At 38.5% G+C, this 18906-nt stretch overlaps 1 protein-coding gene across 1 annotated transcript in view; it reads left to right on the forward strand.

The window, feature by feature from the left end:
- The first annotated feature begins 12002 nt into the window (after positions 1-12002).
- Positions 12003-18906, forward strand: part of LOC140457887 (sodium/calcium exchanger 1-like) — a 310251-nt gene continuing 303347 nt past the window's right edge. The window contains exon 1 of the mRNA XM_072551648.1: positions 12003-12057. The gene's annotated coding sequence lies outside the window, so the exon portion shown is untranslated. The remainder of the gene's footprint in view (positions 12058-18906) is intronic.

The following is an 18906-nucleotide window of genomic DNA, read 5'->3' on the forward strand; positions in this document are numbered from 1 at the left end:
TCCTTGAATTATGTTCCTAATGGCATTGTAGTCTCCCTATAGCTAATGAATTGTAACAGTTCAAGAAGCAGCTCACCACCACCTCACCAAGGGTAATTGGAGATGGGTAATAAATGTTGTCTCAGCAAGCATCACCAATACATATTTACACAATAACCATGCTTTCTGTTTTTATGTTAGCAAATGCAGTACTTGGACTCACACAAAGCATAATTAGAAGAATACATTAATACTGTAAGTAAATTCCAGCCTTCCATTCAACTTAAAGCAATAAGACACAGGAAGGTATTAATTTATTGATGTCCCTGTGTGCAGTTTTGGGCTCCGTATCTCAGGAATGTTGTACTGGCCCTGAAGCATGTTCAGAGGAGGTTCATGAGAATGGTTCCAGGAATGAGAAACTTAACATATGAGGAATATTTGAAGACTCTGGGTTTATATTTGACAGAGTTTAGGAGGATGAGGGGAACCTAATTGAAACAAAAAGAATACTGAATGGCCTGGACACAGTAATTGTTGGGAAGATGTTTCCATTGGCAGGAGAGTTCAGGACCCAAGGGCATACCCTTTACCCTTTAAGTAAAGGGGAGACCTTTACTGGAGGTAAAGGAGTGGAAATAAGGAGAAACCTTTTCAGCCAGAGAGTGGTCAACCTATGGAATTCGCTGCCACAGAAAGCTGTGGAGGCCAGGTCACTCAGTATATTTAAGACTGAGAAAGATAGGTTATTGAGTATCAAAGGAGATCAAGGATTACGGGGAGAAAATGGGAGAATAGGGTTGAGAAACTTATCAGCTATGATTGGATGGAGGAGCAGACTCAATGGGCTGAATGAAGTTTATTCCTGATGAAGAGTTTATGCTCAAAATGTCCGACTCTCCTGCTCCTCAGATGCTGCCTGACCTCTAGTATCTGCAGTCATCACTTTGTCTTCGATGGGCAGAATAGCCTAATTTTAGCTTCTGTGTCTTATGGTCATTCCATGAGTGAATAATAAAAAAATTGTCAATGACACCACTGAGAACATAGAACAGTACTGCAAAGGTATAGGCCACTTGGCACACCATGTCCGTTTTGACCATGATGCTATTCTAAGTTAATCACACCTACCTGCACATGGTCTGTGTCACTCTATTTCATGCATTTTGATACAGTTATTGTGCACACAAAGAAACAGATTTGAATTACCACATCACTACAAAATGATGGAACAACAGTTGCCAGGAACAAATTTGGCATAAATGACAAATGACAGTGGTCTGATAGGTATGCACAGGAATTCCAAGTGTTTAGAGGGCTCCCTGCATTATTCCACATGGAACATCACTTCCTGACAATCTAAGCAGCTCCTCTGAACATCCTGTGAGGGAAAGGGGAGATGGCAGTGGAAATCTCTTCTTGTCTTTTGTCTCCACATTGTCCTCCAGTGTAGTCTGTCTGATATACAAGATGGCCCAGATCTGTGCACAGACAGGGTAGGGGAGAATACCTGAATAACATACTGCCAGTGTTCCACATCTGGTCTGGGCATTTCATCTTCCCAACCAAAAACATGTCGATTGTGAATTTGACGAACAAGAAACCGGTCACCCCCGGCATTTGCGTTGCTCATGCTTTGAATTACTGCTGGACACTGCTCCTGCACATGGGCCTCCACTGCAGCCAGTGATGGGTGGAGGCACATGGCAGGAAAGCTTCTGATGCGGCAGTGGTATCTGCCCATGTGCAGGTGACCATTTCTGGTCCCACCTCGGCATTCGCTACTTACCTTCAAAAATCAAAAATGGCCCTCAAGAAAACCTCAAATGAACCCAAAATCAAAATAATATTTTGCACTTCAGAGTGTGTAGCATCCCATGGATTGCAGCAGTCAAATAATGCTGCTCATTGTGATGTGATTATGTACTGATAAGGGATAGGCAATTAGTCTTGGCCTTGAAACCCACAAACCGCAAGTGAATGGTACTAAAGGTGTACAGTACACCAATACTTTTACAGTTTCAGAAGAATCTGTAGCATTTCTTACCTCAATAAAATGTAATGGGGATTACCATTTGCAAGTTCAGTCATACTTTGTGAAGTGTGAATTGTATCTCCAGTAGAAGCCCTGCTTTCCAGTAAACATCAAAGGGAACAGAGAAGTACCAGTTCATATTGCATTTGCAGCAAAATCCAAGTTGATAAACACCACTCGCATAGGGCTCCATCACTGAATTAATTCCAGCCAAGCAGATGAACAAATTATTACTTGGTCACTTTAATTTCTCCCCAGTGGCACCCAGCCACCTCTTTATGCCAAAACAGACTAACCAGGCTTTAGATTTTAGACTAGAGTTTGGAAAAGCTGCAGCAGCTTTTCCAACACAAAAGGCAAGTAATTACAACTTGTTCCATCAAACTGGTGTCTACAACTTCATTCACTCAATCTAATATCCAATGTGCATTCCACCACTTTCTTTTGGAAGTTATTGAAGGAACCATTATAGAATAAAATAAGTTTTTTCAAAGATCTGTTGTAAATCTATTTGTTATTAGGTTGGAGTTGTAATAGTTGGGTAATGTTCGGAGTAGTTAGCTCAGTTGATTAGAATATGTTGTAAGATTAATCCCTGTACCAATTGAGAAAGTTCTTCGGCCCAGCCTCTTCTACTTGCCCCTTCTACTTGCCCCATTATAGAAAGACCTCTAGAGATAGAGATGAGTGGAAAGTCATGATAAGCAGCTCTCCGGCAATACAGAAAGCTACAGGAAGGGAGAGAGCATACTTATGTTATTAAACTAAAACTTCCAAAGTGTGAATTAATAATCAAGACAGCATGAGTTTCAATTCAAGCATGGTAATTTAAGAACCTGAATTCAGTTTATCAAGTTTATTAGTGAAAATTTATCATGAAGGTGTACAATTTTCATAAAACAGACATCTTAACCAGTCAGGTCCTTCATGGAAAGAAACCTGTGCTCCTTATCTGGACTGCTCTATATGCAGCTCTCATCTCACATAGAAACACAGAAAAATAGAAAATAGGAGCAGAAGTCAACCACCACCTGATGCATCTGCCTGCCAACCTTCAGCAACTGTTCCATGATTGGCAGGCCTCTTTGCACATCTTTTCCTAAACTGCCACCATTCACCACATCAATCTGGTTGACTCTTAATTATTATCTGAGGTAGCCTGACAAGCCACTCAATCGAATCAAAATGCTACATTAAGACAATGAAAAATGGGCAATAAATGCAGTGATTTTCCAAGAATGAATAGTGTGGCTCCCACCTTAAAAGTATTAATATTAAAAAAAATTGTAGAGTTTAATCTTGCCTCACAGCTTATCTTCTTTATACTTTGAATTGTTCTTGTTCATGGTCGCCATTGAGCTTCTACAGTGTGGAGATCAGAATTGTACATAATTTAGATTACATTACAGTGTGGAAACAGGCCCTTTGGCCCAACAAGTCCACACCCCTACATTTACCCCTTACCTAATACTACAGGCAATTTAGCATGGCCAATTCACCTGACCTGCATATCTTTGGACTGTGGGAGGAAACCCACGCAGACACGGGGAGAACGTGCAAACTCCTCACAGTCAGTCAGTCACCTGAGGCGGGAATTGAACCCAGGTCTCTGGCACTGTGAGGCAGCAGTGCTAACCACTGTGCCACCGTGCCACCCACAATATTTTCAGTATTCTTAACCAGGGCAGAATAAAACCACATCATAAATATTCTACTCTCTTGGAGATAGTTGGCAACATTGCTGTTTTCTTTCTAAATTGTTTCTATTCATTAAACAAACAACAATAATAAAGACCTAGGTTTTCATGGCATCTTTATGACATTAAGATACTACTTCACGGATAACACTTATGACTACATAATAACATGATATGGTCAGAACAACAGTTTTGATCATTTTAACAGAAATAATTCCATGGAGTACAGAATACACAAGAAAGTGAGACATTGGACTAAGGGAAATAGGCCAGAGTATAGGATGGGAGCATAAGAGCACAAAGCAATTTGAAAGCAAAAATAAAAAAAGTGTGTTAGAAAGCAAAGCACTTGCAAATTTAAAGTATTCTCCTTGATGGAATATGGAACCAACAGGACCATTACTTCCAACCTTTATGATGAGGGCTACATTGTCAACGTACATCAAATTCATGGTCCATAATTGAAAATAGACATCCGTAGCAAACAGTATTGCATACTATATTAATTATTCCTTTTTCTTCTACGAGATGTTAATTAACTTGAAGTTTTCTGTTTTATTTTATTTGTCTAGAATTTGTAGATGAGGAATTTGTTAGTCAATGAGGCATGACCATAGCTATGTACAAATAATGAGAGCCAACCCAAGCAATTGGTGTTGGACCAACAGCCCAGCCTATTAATGCAACCAGGAGGAATAAACCTGACATTGGTGGATAGACTTCTTCAGAAAACATTTTGACAAATGCAGCAAAAGCGTATAAATCCTCCAGATGGTTTTAATAATTAAATTCAAGGAGTCCTCCAGGAAACATTTAGAGGTCCCTATGCCTTGAGCTGTATCTAATCTCTTCAGATTAATGTGGATTGGATTTAAACAGGGAGGATGTGATCTCCATATTGGACAAAAATAAGATTGACCTGTTTAGATTTCTCAGTATTTTGAATCTTAGGCAATAATGACATGTTTGTGTGCTTGTCAAACACTTGAATGACAGCAAATAAAGATTTCAATATCTTTCATGTTTTTGTCTTTATTTCCAGAATTGATTAAATGCTGCTTCCTTCCCTACCCTAAAGAAGCTCAGTCCCTGTCTTCAGAGTGCTTTTCATTTGTCTCTCTTGTCCTGTTCACCGTCAATGTTATCTCTATAGCTTCCTCCTTGTGTTAGTATAACTGTCAAGATCTATTTGTCCAGCCCATGTTTCAATCTAAAGCATCTGCTGGAATTGCCAGTCTTCATTATTTTTGTCCATTATGAGCACCAATGACTTTGCAATAATAAGAACTCCAATTGTCACCAATTCATTTTATCCTCTTCATACTATGTCATTCTGATGAGGATCTCCACACCCAACCTTTCCTACATTACTAGAGAAAGTACAATTCAAAAGTATTTCATTAGCTGTAACATATTTTGAGATGATCTAAGGGGGTAAAAGATGCAATATTAATATGTGTCTTTCTTCCTTAGCCAATGACTCTCTTTTAGTTCTGACTGATCTTCTTACTTTCAGCATTTTCTATTTCCGTTACAGCTAGTGACCGAAGCAGAATCGGAATTCCTATAAATAAACATAAAAGGAATGATGTTACTCTCTAAGACACACTGCCTACCTTGGATTATGGTGCATTATTTTGCAGAAGGTTTGCCAGCGATCTGTATCACAGACCAGTTCCAAGTTTATGCTCTGTACGTATTTATATATTGCAAAACTATTGAGACAATGACAACTTGAGCTAAGCAGCAGCAAATGGAATTTAATTCTGAAAAGTGAAGTAGTACATTTTGGGAGGACTAGAGTCAGTGTCATAGAGATGTATAGCACGGAAACAGACTTTTTGGTCTAACTCATCCATGCTGACCAGATATCCTAAATTAATCGAATCTCATTTACCCCATTATCCCTCTAAACCCTTCCTATTCATGTACCTGTCCACATGTCTTTTAAATGTTGTAATTGTACCAGCCTCCACCACTTCCCTGGCAGCTCATTCCATACACGCACCACTCTCTGCATGAAAAAATTGCTCCTTACATCCTTTTTAAATTTTTCCCATCTCACCCTAAACCTATGTTCTCTAGTTCTGGACTCCCCCAGCCAAGGGAAAAAACCTTGTCTATTTACCCTATCCATGCCTCTCATGATTTTGTAAATCTCTATAAGGTCACCCCTCAGCCTCTGATGCTCCAGGGAAAACAGTCCCAGCCTATTCAGCTTCTCCTTATAGATCAAGCCCTCTGACCCCAGCAGCATCCTTGTAAATCTTTTCTGAACCCTTTCAAGTTTCACAATATCCTTCCAATAACAAGATAAGGAATTACACATTGAATGATAAAAACCTAAAAGATACAGAGAAAACTTGGTGTACATGTCCATAAATTGTTGAAGGCAGCAGGACAGGTAGATAAGGTGATTAAGAAAGCATGTAACACACCTTCCTTTGTTAGTCAAGGCATTGAATAAAAGAGCAAGAAGGTTACAGCAACAGCCAGAGTAGTGTGCACAGTTTTGATCATCACACTATTTGAAGGATGTGAAAAAACAACAGAAATTGCTGGCAAAACTCAGTGGGTTTGATTGCTTCTATGGAAAGAAAGCAGAGTTAACATTTCCAGTCTGGTGAATCTTCATCAGTGTTTTCTTCCCATAGGATGTCGTCAACAATTTCTGTTTCTGTTTCAGTTCTCCAGCATCCTCAATTGTTTGTTGTATTATAAACAGGAAGGATGTGATTGCACTAGAGCGGGTGAAGAAGAGATTCATTAGGATATTACCTAGACTGTTTTGATTTAGCTATGAAGAGTGACTCAGAGGATTGTGGGCATTCAGAACTCATTGCCTGAAACAAGGTAGAGGTGAGGAACATCAAGACATTTAAGAACTATTTAGGTGACCTCATGAAGCAACGCAGCATACAAGCATACAAGGATGCAAGTCAACTGCTGAAAAATGAGATTAGACCAGATGTATGTTTGATGACCGGTGGGGTCATAATGGGTTAAAGGGCTTCACTCCATGCTGTAAAAAAAACTTTATGATTCTATGAACTTTCAGTAGGTACTTCAAAGCACTGGGCACAAGGGTTCCATCAGAGGATCCTCTCAATCTAGTGTCAAGAAGAGTCGTCCCTGGAGTGTCCACTCCAAAACCTACATCAAGGAATTGATTATTTAAAACCAAATCCACTGGACAGGAGATGTATTTTGAATGCCTGACACTAGGTTTCTGAAATTACAGTTGCACTCGGAATTCAATCCTGCCAGGAGGCTCCCAGAAGGACATCAGAAACTCTTTAGGAATGTTGTATAAGTATCCTTAGAGAAATCAAGTGTACTTAGTGAAATATGGGGAATCCTTGCTAATGGAGAAGGTCCATTCACTCACGAAAGCTCTGACAATGCCAAGAGATTACATCAGGAATATGAAGTCAAGGCACAAATTTCCAAACAGCCCCCCCAACCAACGCTCCAAATGGCATATGGGACCCCGTATAGGGCTGAGTCTGTAGGTGACATATTGGAATGATTGGCCCTCTCAGAACACATTGAACTAGAGTGGAAGTATGCCACCCACAAAAGCAAGGACCAGTTTACAAAGAAGAGATTTCTGCACATAGATCTAGATATATTGTGCTGTCACAATTTGTAATTCTTAACTGGACAGTGTGCCACAGAGTATGAAGATTTTCTAGGCTGTAATGTGGTTTGTTTCTTTGGAAGCAGCTCAATTACTGCCTTCCAAGTTTTTAACGAAGGTACTTATAGAGTCATAGAGATGTATAGCATGGAAACAGATCCTTCGGTCCAACTTGTCCATGCCGATTAGATATCCCAACCCTATCTAGTCCCACCTGCCAGCACCTGGCCAAATCCCTCCAAACCCTTCCTATTCATGTACCCATCCAGATGCCTTTTAAATGTTGCAATTGCACCAGCCTCCACCACTTTCTCTGGCAGCTCATTCCATATAAGTACCATCCTCTGTGTGAAAACGTTGCCCCTTAGGTCTCTTTATCCACTTTTATATGTTTCAAGACATCCAGCACTTCCTCCTCTGTAAAATGGACATTTTTCAAGATGTCACCATCTATTTCCTTACATTCTATACCTTCTATGTTCTTTTCCACAGTAAATACTGATACAAAATACTCATTTAGTATCTCCCCCATGTCCTGCGACTCCACATAAAGGCTGCATTGCTGATCTTTGAGGGCCATATTCTCTCCCTAGTTACCCTTTTGTCCTTAATGTATTTGTAACAACCCTTTGGATTCTCCTTAACTTTATTTGCCAAAGCTATCTCATGCTCCCTTTTGCCCTTCTGGTTTCCCTCTTAAGTATACTCCTACTTTCTTTATATTCTTCGAAGGATTCACTCGATCTATCCTGTCTGTACCTGACATATGCTTCCTTCTTTTTCTTAACCAAACCCCCAATTTCTTTAGTCATCCAGCATTCCCTATACCTACCAGCCTTCCTTTTCACCCTGATAGGAATATACTTTCGCTGGATTCTTGTTATCTCACTTCTGAAGGCTTCCCATTTTCCAGCCATCCCTTTACCTGCAAAGATCTGCTCCCAATCAGCTTTTGAAAGTTCTTGCCTCATACTGTCAAAATTAGCCTCTCTCCAATTTAGAACTTCAACTTTTAGATCTGGTCTATCCTCTTCCATCACTTTTTTAAAACTAATAGAATTATGGTTGCTGGCCCCAAAGTGCTCCCCCAGTGACACTTCAGTCACCTGCCCTGCATTATTTCCCAAGAGTAGGTCACGTTTTGCACCTTCTCTGGTAAGTACATCCACATATTGAATCAGAATTTTTTCCTGGACACACTTAAATTCCTCTCCACCTAAACTCTTAACACTATGGCAGTTCCAGTGTATGTTTGGAAAGTTAAAGTCCCCTGCCATAGCCACCCTTTTATTCTTACAGATTTGAAAGAAGATACTTTAGGATCATTCAAGCACAAACAGAGCTGTTAGGCCACATCAGCCAAGGTCTGACCAACCTAGTCTGCAGGAACTAATATACTTAACCAGCAGCAGTTAATAGTAATTGGTTTCACAAGGTCCAGGATTCTAGTATCCAGATGCAAAATTCTACCAAATGGAGTTTAGAAACATGTAGCCAACATGCAGTGTGGCCCTCCCTAGCTAGGACAATGCAATTTAAACTGACACTACAAGTCTGCTTCTACCTCTTTCTTGCCTCATTGGAAATTTGACCTAGAGAACCAAAGGCATGTAATGGAAACAGGGTAGCCACTTTTGCTTCATCAGTCATCAGACAGCTGTACTGCAGTGTATGTCCACTCTTTGAGTCTTCTTTTCCTTTATTTTGGTAGTCGTATTTTTATTCATAGTAACTGAATTAGGAGAAATGGAAAGGTGTCATATCACACTTTAGGATGGTAAGTAGACAATGATTTCTTAAAAATATTCATTAAAATGTAATATGCTTGTGTAGCTTACCTTTGCCCACAATATCTGGAATAAAGTGTTCTTTGAAACTTTGTTTGCACTCTAATGCATAACTACATAGTAGATCATATAATATTTCTTTTCATGCTGCCACTATTGGAATGCTGTATACCTAACAAAGGCACTCAGTAATACAAACTAGATGACTCCAATTAAGATAGACGTTTGTTTGGATACTTTGTTAATATAATTATCATACCTATCAACAGTTTGAAAGTGCTGATTCTTAAAACCTACACTACTAAACTGAATGCATTTGTTTGTCATTTCTGTTTTAATACATTGATGCATTAGTTGATATTTTCCATGATATGATTGCATGGTCTAACTGTCTTATACCAGTGAAAGACAGGTGTGGGGAACTCAGGAAATGAAATACTCACCATTGAGTTTTTAAACTCTAGCTTCCTCTACTACCACAGTATTTGTTTGATTGATCAAGCTAAGTGCCTCATCAATAATATCCCCAACAATGTTGTTGGTAATCCTTATGACAAAAAGTATCATTGTGAAACAGTTAAACCCTCTCTCAGTGGAAATAGTCATCACCTAGTATTTCTGTAGCATTAATATAGCTTGACAATTATAAGCTGAAGATTGGGTGCCTTGATATGTAAGGACAGTATTATTCCATAGCTGAAAAATCTCAAATTGAAACTGTGCAATCACCAGTGAACAGGTCACTTCTGACCTCATGATGGAGAGAAGTGATGGATGAAGCAGCTGAAAATAGTTGGACTTGGGATGATTCCTTAATTACATCCTGCAATGACATTCTGGGTTTTCTAGAAACAGAACCATCTGGTTTTACATTGGTTTTAACTTCAGCCCTGGGACAGTCCCCATTAAAACCCATTGAGTTCAATTTATTGGAGTTCCTTGGACCACAATCAGTTGAATGCTACCTTGATGTCACAGTCACTCTAGCATCACCTCTGAGATTCAGTTCCTTTTTGTCCATGTTCGAGGATGATACGCATGCACATATTATTGATAGGTCAACTGATGATTGGAGGATGCACAGAGAAATCATATTGAGCTGGGATGAGAACAACAGAAAGAGACTCTCTTTATTTGAAGCAGTGGAAGAAGAAGCATTGAACTACTAAATTTTTTAGAGGTAATTTAGCTCTGCTCAGTTAGCTAAGTGCTAATTGATAGTTTAAAGTATCCTTTCCCTGTTGATGATCTTGACGCCAAGGAAGAAAATCTGATCTTCTATTGTTTGCTGGGTGTCAGGATTTTGAGTCTGGGCAACATTTGCTCCATAATGTTAAGCAGATAAGAAGCTTGCTGACATGTATTCATTTTAACAATAAGTCAGGCAATATCTTGTAAGAAACATCACTTAGTTTTATCTCTAGTAGTAGCATTCTTTACTTCTAAATCAAAAACCATATTGTTGAAAGCACAGAAGCATTATACCATTTTTAATATTATAACACACTGTTCCATATGGGTACAATATATAAAACTGTATCCATTTGAGCCAAAGTCTTATTCATTATAAATAATTATAGCCTAAGTTCAAATGTCAACAAATTGCTTTTAGGTATATCCTGAGGTCATTTAGAGGACATTTCTTATTGCAAGTTAGGCTTTTCTGAAACCAGCAGGAAATGACTGGCTTTTTTTAAAGGCTTCGAAGCATGCTTTTCTAAGCAGTTTGTAGATTGTTCACCCCATTAATTTTCTCCTTGTGGTTCTATACCTGTTGTTTTCTTAAGTTTTTTTGTATTCAACACTATTTAAGGGCTGTCTTATTTTTCAATTCTAACAAAGGATCTGCACTTATGTTCTGGCTTTTTTTCAACAGTTATTGGAAGACCTGCTGAGTATTTCCAGCATTTTCTTGTTTTTATTTAACATTTCCAGTTCTTGATTTTATTTTTTAAGTGACTGGCTATTTATCGGGACTGCAATAGTCACACATAAGCTGACATGCATCAACCAAATCTGAGGAAGGGTCATTTGGCCTGAAATGTTAACTCTGATTTCTCTCCAGAGATGCTGCCAAACTGGCTGAGCTTTTCCAGTAATTTCTACTTTTGTCTCTGCAGTTTTTTCTATTTTTATGAACCAAGTCTACTATTTCTGACCTATACAGTTCCATCAAATACATTGTAAAGCAACTTGAGTTAATCAACACAGTACTTTGAAATATCTTGCACTGGTGATGCAGTCCAGGGACCATGATCTTTGCAGTAACTCACAACCAGATCAGATCAGACATTCTTAAATGCTGCTTAACACCATTGCTCAGTTTATTGTTAGGTATTTTTTTTTATTTTACAAGCTGTGGAACTAAAGTCAGGCATTAGTTTATTTGCAAATATGTAGCACTAAATTATTGTGAGGAAATGTTTGTGTGGTTATGCAGGAAGGTTGGTCAGCATGAAAATGGCTGTGCTATCTACAGTAATTTACACTGACACAATCAGATGAATAAATAGTGTGAAAAAGATTATTTTAAATCAAAGCTTTAGCTTTCTATTTATTTACGAAGTTTATAAGTATGTTCTAGGAAATACATGATGTTTTTCAAAAGAAAAACAATATTTGAGCTGTTATTGCTAGAGCTTGTGTTAGTCATAAAGACATTATCATTTATATGTTGGATCCAGCTAAAGACTGCCAGACAATGCTGCTCAGCAGCACTAAGTTACTGTTGGGAACAGATCCATGTATGGAAGCAAAAGCACAAAACTACAGATAAGCTCTGACAGAGCTATGCAAACCATGTTTAGAGACACTTAAAGGACAAGAATCTTCCCTGATGTCTTTCTGTTAAATTTAGAGAAGCTATCACATGCTGTCTTTTTCCATAAAGCTCCAAACAGCTGCTGGGACTCTTCTAAGGTAAGCTTTATAGGTATAATTCTTTAACTCTCATTTTCAAATCATATGGCACTTATTCTGATAGTTGTGGTTGAGCCAAACAATTGCAGGATGCTGTGCAGCTTTAACAAAAGTAATTACATCCAAAATACTATTCACCAAGTTCATCAGAAATATAGCTATAGTGAAGACAGTGCAAAATAGCAACTGCCATCTTTAAAACATGTTGAATAGTATGTACAATTGATTAGTAAATATTAGGGTAATCATGATTTTGCATGGATGTAATCGCCCAGACAAGATCATAAGCAAAATTAAGACTAAACAGAGTGAACTAAACTGAGCTGTGTTTTTTTTTTCACTTTGAAAATAAACGGGTGATACTTTGAACTTTTCTACAGTCAGTCTCCCTTCTAAATTGTTTAAATGTTATTTTCATCATTGAAACTATCATATTTCTTAACCTATCCACTGTCTGATGAAGTACTGAGGGAGTGCTGTCTTGCCCAACAAAATGTTAAACTTGGGCCCTGCCTGCCTTTCCCAGTCATTTGGATAGACTTAGATATTCAAATACTGGATTAATGGTGCTGGAAGAGCACAGCAGTTCAGGCAGCATCCAACGAGCAGCGAAATCGACGTTTCGGGCAAAAGCCCTTCATATTCAAAGAAAGCTGTGAATTCCCCTGATATTTTGGTCAGCACATATCTTTCAGCCAACAACATCATAAATCATTTCGTTTCTAATTGTCTTTTCTGGTATGGGATTCAGACAATGAGCAAAAGATTGACCAATTTATCTACAAAATATAGTCAGTGAACTTCAAGATCAGTAACACTGCAAGAAATGCTTTGAGATGTTTTTGAGAATTGTGAAAAAGAATGATATAAAAATAAGTCTTTCTTTTCATCCCCTGAATGTATTGACTGATGCACAGCACAACTAATCCTGGACTCCCAGTGCCTTGCACAAGCAACCTTTATTTAGCTATAAACCTAGATCTTGATTATTAGCATTAAAATTAGAATACCATTGATTTCGCATTGCTGAAACTGCCCAGACTAGGTCAGTCCCAAAGTGAGACTAAACAGAATGCAGGTAATTATGTAATTCAGGCTAAAATTACAGCCAGATTCAATTTTGCTCTGACCCCAAATCCACTGGTACATTTTCAGAAGGAAAAGCTGCAGAATGACCAAGGAACCAGAATCTTGAACAATCATGTTTTTTTCCCTAACCCAGGAGTGTTGAGAGATTGTAGCACGTCCAGGTATTGCTGTTGACAGTTTTATTGTTCAATCGATTGACATTTCACATTTATGACCGTCAACAACAGAGCATTAAGTAGTGGGAAAATGCATAAGGACCATCTCATTCTGAGACTCCGCATACTGGGATAACAGAATTGAGGATAATGATTTCCATTTAAGTCTTACAATTCATATGCCTTGGGGTGTATTATTGTACTATAATGCACTGTGCAATAGGTCACTTAAACAAAAAGCAAACACCAATCTTATTGTCGCACACAAATTGTTCACAAGCATCAGAATTTGAAAAGCATATCGCTTGAAAATAAATCGATTCTTTAAAGTGAGTAAGAAAGCAAAATCATCACAAATAATCGAAAGGAAAACTACAGGGTTGAGATGAGACCCGGGGAGTGAAGTGAACAATTGAATTGTAGAATAATCGATTCGAGATTAGTAATTGGAGTTCCTGCAAAGCCACGAAGACTGGTTGATGTAACATCACTCGAACCGTATGATGATTATGAAATGTCTGGGGCTTCTGGTCCTCACATCTTTAATCAAAATGCAGCAATTAATGTCTCCTTTTGGCTCTAGGCCAGAGGAATTCCAGCTCTGTCAAAGAAAATACACCGGAGCGTACAAACCTGCCGGATAATGGATGTGATTTACACAGCTACTGTTCAAGAATGATGTATTTTCCAAGTGTACACATGATACAGCTTGTAGTCGTTAGCCATTCCACAATTCACAGGCATGTTGGTATCTGTCCTTGGGTTGTAGTAATCCGTAGGTCTGCCAGAGGGCACAGCGTTAAGCATTTTTAATTTTTGCTTGCTACAATCGCCCTATCGCTGCAGTAATCCCAGGGCAAGAATGCCACATTTCATCAGGTGACTATTGTGTTGTAGCCAATTGATACTTTCAAGAAATGAAGTTTGTGCCCAATAAACAAGCTGCTGTAACCTGGAAGAATATTACTGCCTTGATTTGAGATGGCAGTAAGTAATCCCACGATTAGTGATTTAGCAGGAATCTAGGACAGGATGATTACTGCGAGGTCTGACCGATATGATTCATTTTTAGACATTTTGATTGGACAGAAAGTTCAGAAATACTGTGTCTCCAAACGAACCACTAGCGAACCATTAACGACAGACATATTACATGGCAATTCAAATCCGCTTCGGGTTCACTCTACAGTGGCATACCGGTGTATATTTATGAAAATTATTTCTCTAGATAGCGACATCTCTTCAACTGTTAATTTCCAAATTCATAAGTACATGACAAAAATGCATAATCCCGCGACAAATAATGTTTCTTTAGATTGATAGTTTCTACGCAAAACGAGACGCTTCTGTAGAAAACGCTGGGAAAAGTCTCTGGAAGCACTTTTGATGAGAAATGAATATTCACATAGAACCTTTCATACTCTCAGGATGTCAATACCAAACAGTCAACAAAAACAGAGTTCGCTTAAAAATCTGGGCTGACATTACAAAACAGGACTGAAGCAGTGTTGCAATGGCAGAATTGTCATCCTTGGAATGAGAAATTAAATGGAGGTCACAAAGCCCTCATGAGTGAAGGTTAAAAAAAACAATGCCGCATTTGGAGGGAAGAGCATGGGAGTTATCCCTTGGTGTCCGAGCCAATACTTAGCCAACATCCACACAAAAATAGCTTACTTCACCATTGTCATATTGTTGTTTGTGGAAACTCCTGAAGTGACTCCAGTAATTGCACTTCAACACTTATCGTCAATGGCTACATATAAACTTAGCGAATTTGTTTGGTCATAAAAGGTACTACTGTAAATTAAGGTGATCCAACATCCTAAACACCAGTATATAAGAGCAAAGTCTTGCCAATAGTGGAAATCTGAAACAAACACCGAGAATGCTGGAGGAACTCAGCAGGTCTGGCAGTATCAGAGGAGAGAGAAACAAATGAGTTCGTTAGTACTTCATAACACATAAAATACCTTTATATAACTCAGTACTTTTGACATCTTAGATATCCGTTAAGGTGAGGCAGGTCGCCTCCCACCCCAACCTTGTGTTTTTAAATAGTGATTTGGCAAAAAGATATTTCCACCTCAAAGAACAACAAGGACTTGGACTAACTGCAAATATAGACTTCTTTGGGTGCAGCAGCACCCTCTTCACACTCAACCTGGATGATGCATGGAAGTCCAGAGTGTGTGTCTGAATCCACAATCTCCACTGACAGCAACAGCCGATTCTAATATCGAAAAAAACTCTCGTCTAGATGTTGCTATCACCGGTGTCGAGGAACATCCATTTTGGATAAAACACAATCCATTAAAAAAATTATGCAGTCAATAAAACATTGCTTGGAAATATGCGCTTGAAGAGAAAGCAGTTAATCTGGCCCGAAATGTTTTTCCCGTCATTCTTGTCTTCCGGGGTGATTTTGGGGGCTTATTGGCAATAGTCCTTCAGAATTTAACTCAGCAGTCTATAATTGTGCAGTAATTAGCCATGTCCTGTGAGCGGCCTAGTAGGGACGGAAAACCAACTTCATGATCTCTGTGGTTGCTCATGTAATAGATTTTAGACAAAAAGGTCAAAGAACATACTTGTAAACCTTTCGTTTCAGATAGAGTCGAGTACTTCACACCTTTCTCTTATGTAATGGTAACTCTTGTTTCGGTGGTGGGAATCACGTACATTTTGATTAGAGACATGGTACAAATATCTTCTGTCCAATATTACAACAGCACAAGCTATCAGTCTGTCTGCAACAGCTCAGAAGATATTGCAATCCGTACCAATGTAACTTACCATTTCATTGCACTTTGTTTAACCTACACCTTATATACTTCGTATTCCGAAATGTTCTTCTTTGAAGTTAGTAAATGCTGCTTTTTGTTTCACATGGTAGAATGGAATACTAAACTCGTTTTCGTTTTGAAGGTGTGGCCACTGAAAATAAATTAGGATATGTGTCTGTGTAGTCAAGATAAGATGATTGATGATTTATTACAATTAGATTGAATGCGAAAGCGGCAACCTATCTCCAGCCGGACCAACAAGAAACTCAAGGCCACTACACGAAACCAAGTTCAGAATCAAATCAGACGCAAGCAAAAGAAAATATTCTTTGTTGGAATCTAAAAAGTCTTCAATGGGTATGGTTGGTTTGAAGAAGAGAGCCGACACGGCCTCTAACTACTGTAAACAAAATATTCTTCGACATTCGTCGCTTCTCGGGTGACAAGAAAATCAGAAGTGTTCCAAAAGCTGCTGTTACATCATTATTTGATTAAATTTTCAAGAGATTGCTTAAAATGCAACCACTTGACTTGCTTCTCACTATTGTCTCCTGACTCAATAGAAAAGCATATCATCTTAGGCAAAGTGATACCAGATAGAAATAGAACAAACAACTGCTTTGTCGCAATGGAAACTAGCATTTGTATTCTGTTGTACCCACGAACCATTAAGTGTTGATTAGCGACTTAGAACAGATTAACTGCAACTACCAAGAATTGGGTACTGTCTTGTACAAAGGCTTTCAAGACATTTAAGCAACATTACTTTCTTTGCCACATTCGAAGCTAAGATGTGGGAAATCTGGGGAGGCAAAGGCCTAGGTGTATTATCATGAGACTACTAATTCAGAAACTCAGCTAATGTCCAGAGATACCTAATGCAAATAATGGAATTTGAATTCAGTAAAGAATCTGGAATTAAGGGTCTACTGATGACGATGAAATCATTGTTGAAAAATACAACCTGGTTCACTAATGTCCTTTAGGGAAGGAAATCTGCTATTCTTATCTGGTTGAGCCTACACATGACTCCTGACCTACAGCAAATGCAGTTGACTCTCAACTACGCTTTGGGGAATTAAGGATGGGCAATAAATGCTGGCCTAGCCACAGATGCCCACATCTCACAGATGAAGAAAAATACCTTTTGCCATGCATGCCAACACATACAGAGTGTATCTTTATACAAAATTGAAGTGCAAATGTTATTTGATTGTTATAGAGGCTGCTTTTCACCCCAATTCCGCATGAAACAGTGAACACAACATCAGAAACCCCAGAATAGGGTGAGGTCTTGATATTGTGAAGAGAGTCCCTCAGGTCAAGTATCTCAGCTGTTTAAAGGCACCTGACTAAAAAAAACTCGTACTAGCTTTATTAGCAAAATTGTTGCTGATGGACATAAAGGGACAGTGGTTACATAAGTAGAAACCTTTCTAGGAGACAAGTAGAGAGCAGCAATGAATATTTCTCAGTTTGATGAGAAATATTGGAGTGGTACATCCTTGGCATTGATGTTATTAGAATAGCTGATTTGTTGGTGAGCAATATTGAACTGGACTTTGATATCCTGGGCATAATTTCAATGTTTGAAGAGGACACAAATTTGGAAATGTATGGGCCAGTAAGAAGAATAATAGCAAACTTTATCAAGACATATATGAAGGTAATTAGAAAACACACAGCAGTTAAAATTTAACATAGGCATAGCGATATATTTTGGGAAGAATAAAAATTTAAAAATCACACATTTGAAAGGGACTGAAAGATCAGACACAATGGCATTTATATATATAAAGCTTTGAACAAGTTCACAAGGCTATTAAGACATAAAAGATCCAATGATTACTTGGATTACTTGCTGCACCTGTGTGCTAGCTTTCTCTGTTTCATTCACAAATACCCCTGGTTTCTTTGCTTTGCCACTTTCTACAGCTGTTTAAATACTGTCCTTTTATTCTCCCTTCCAAAATGAACAACTTCACAGTATATTGTACACTACTTTCCAACTTATTGCCCAATCAATACATCAATCTCTCTGTGCAAATTGATTGTATCCTCTTTGTAACTTGCCTTTCCACCTACTTTTGCAATGTCTTTAACTTTGGTTAGAATACGCTTGTTTCCTTCTAATATTTGTGATGCTTATTTTTGTAATAGGGTACAGAAAAAATGGAATTATGATGAATGTTTAAATATCACTGGTTATGCCCAACTGGATTATTGTGTCTATATATAGGTACATATTAAGAGGAAGCATGAAGCCTTTGACGTGACGCAGAGGAAACTAATTGAAATCACATCAAGGGTATAGACTTTTTTGTTTACTCATGGATTTACCAACGCTTATTGCCCATTGCTAATTGCCATTGCAGTGAGCTGCTTCCTTGAATCACTGGAGTCCTTAGGTGTACATACATCCAATTAGTAATAAGGAGGAACTTCCAATATTTTAACCCTCTAACAGTGAAGCAATCCCAAGTCTGTCATCTGGAGGAGAAATGGCAGGTTTCTTTTGATCTTGCATGTTTGCTGCCCTTGTACCTCTAGATGGTAGATGTTGCTGGTTTGGAAGGTGATGCCATGGAAATCGTGGCAAGTTGCTGCAGTGTTTTTTGTAGTTGTCATCCATTACTATTAAGGTGCTCTGGTGTTGGAGGGAATTAATATTTAATGTGGTGGATGTGGGTCAATCCAGAGGGCTGCTTTGTCCTTGAAGATGTAAAGCTTTTTGAGTATTCTTGAAGATGCATTCATTTAAACAATCATGATATATTCCATTACATTCATGACTTTTGCATTGTAGATGGTGGAAAGGA

The sequence above is a fragment of the Chiloscyllium punctatum genome, chromosome 3 (genome assembly GCF_047496795.1).
Source record: "Chiloscyllium punctatum isolate Juve2018m chromosome 3, sChiPun1.3, whole genome shotgun sequence".
Classification (NCBI taxonomy): Eukaryota; Metazoa; Chordata; class Chondrichthyes; order Orectolobiformes; family Hemiscylliidae; genus Chiloscyllium; species Chiloscyllium punctatum.